Genomic DNA, 2,193 nt, shown 5'->3' with positions numbered 1-2,193 from the left:
TCAACACTAGACTTTTATGTTCTCTGTTTGTACAAATTGCTATATTAATCTACAATGTCATTTAACAAGTGTCAATTTTGAAATGAGATTTATGGCTTATTGTTATTACTATTTAGTTATTGTTATTACTATTTAACATGAATTTATTATTACGAGTTGCAATAATCGTAGATCATTTACTTGCATCTCGCTGGATAAATTATTATCATTATACCACGCAAATTAATGATAAATTGATAAGTCCAATATACCGTTCTACGAATTTATTTTCATTTAACGGTATTTAAATTTTTAGCGATTCCGTCACGAACATAGAATTGTCTCGCTCGGTCAGCGATGTCGACCAGCCTAATACCGATATCGATCGTGAACGAACGACGATTTGTTCGTGCACGTGTTACTGCTCCATAAATATAATCGCACATGCTGACTCGTGATCTATGCGTCCATGTAGAGGACTTCCTGTACCTGCGTAGATGATCATGGACGACATAACGCTGTCCTACGTGGACCATTGAATCTCCTCGGATCGCCATTGTGCCTTGACGTAACCTTGATCTCGTACCTCGATAAATCTCACCCACCAACGGGGCGTGGAAGTCCCGACATTGTTCCGAGCCACGAAACTGCGGGTTCAGCAAAGGTAGACGTAATAAATAAATTTCTTGTTTAGGTGTACTTCTTTACGTTCGAAATCGATCGCGAATTCTCCGATACGACATACATCTTATCTCGTGCACCCAAACCTCTTGTTTAATTTTTTAGAGGGGTTAGAAAATTATTGAGAAACACGAATTTATAAATAATTAATCTATCAATCCCATATGCCTGAACTTTTTTCTTTCTTGTAATTGAAACATTGTGAAAAAAAATTAAATAGAAATAGCATGAAAAAAATGTTTAATTATTTCTTGATAATTATAATTATCTTTAGTTTTTATTTGCTTTAGTTTTTATTTGATTTAGATATATATATATATATATATATATATAAAAGTAAATATTGCTTATTTATTATAAGTATATTATTAACATACTAAAATTAAATCTGGAAGAAATAACATGTATGATAAAGAAAAATTAGCATACAATAATTTACTTGAATTGATATTTAATTCCACGTGCATATTTATTGGCGTTAAACTATAGGCTCTTAATATGCAATTAATATTCAATGTATGCCGAGTATTTCGTGCAGTTTATATTAAACACAAGAAACGACTTCGTCTTTCTTTCTCGTGCCATTTGTTTGTTTCACTTGAATACGTAAAGATTGGTTTACGTGACAATTTTACTTTTAGTGTTTTCCGGAACGACGCGGATGCGGTGCGCCGGCGATGGATCCTAAAATCGGACATTGGAAAATGTTCGGATTAACGAGCGCGAATAAAGATCGGGCGTAAAAGATATCGCTTCCTGCCGATACAACGGCGGTGCAACATATCATTCGGGGACCTCGCTTTTGTGCGGTGATACCGCAGTGCAATGCCGCCGTCTATCGATCAACCCATCGAGAACTTTCGCCCCACCGCGTCCATATATCTGAATTAATTAACGAAATGGAGTGACTCGCGTTCGGTATTTTGAAATATTCAGGAATGGAAATGGAAATTGAATGCCGTCGACAAATAGCAGTGGATCTCTCTCTCCCGACTGCCGCGTCACTTCCGCCGCTCTGTGAGAACGGAAGCGAGTTATCTGCGAGAAATAATACGCGTCCCGTATGTCTTTCTTTCTCTCTTTCACGCGGCCCCCATTATTAATGCCGTCTCTCATAACGGCTGTGGTAATCCGTTGGGAAACGATAATTTCGATAACGCTGCCGTGAATCTTCTGGCTCTTCGATAAAATTCCTACCTCTCGTTTCGAATGCAACCGTTGCGAGGATAGCATAACTCCTGGAGGATTGTTATGTTACGAAACGATAATGCACTCTCTCGCGTACGGACGCAAGCAGCAATTTTTTCCGAATATCGTCGAATTTCTCCGATCTTGCACGTTATTCTTCTTAGCATCAAGCAACGCGAACCAATAATGATTTAACAAGAAGATAGAGCATGCAGTTCAATCGTCTCTCGCGGAGAACAGATAGATACATATACGCTACTCGGCGGAGGAAAAAAGACGCCCCCAAACTCGCGAATTTAATTAAAATGCTAATTCCACCCGGAGTCGAATCGCGCAGACCCCTCG

General features: G+C 38.3%; 1 protein-coding gene across 4 annotated transcripts in view; it reads left to right on the top strand.

The window, feature by feature from the left end:
- Positions 1–2,193, top strand: part of Fur2 (furin-like protease 2) — a 322,659-nt gene that overhangs the window by 229,350 nt on the left and 91,116 nt on the right. The window lies entirely within an intron of this gene.

Source organism: Pogonomyrmex barbatus, unplaced genomic scaffold, assembly GCF_055798465.1.
Source record: "Pogonomyrmex barbatus isolate J1 unplaced genomic scaffold, ASM5579846v1 scaffold7, whole genome shotgun sequence".
Lineage (NCBI taxonomy): Eukaryota > Metazoa > Arthropoda > Insecta > Hymenoptera > Formicidae > Pogonomyrmex > Pogonomyrmex barbatus.
Note: the sequence above shows the minus strand (reverse complement) of the source record. Positions and strands in the feature narration are given on the sequence as shown.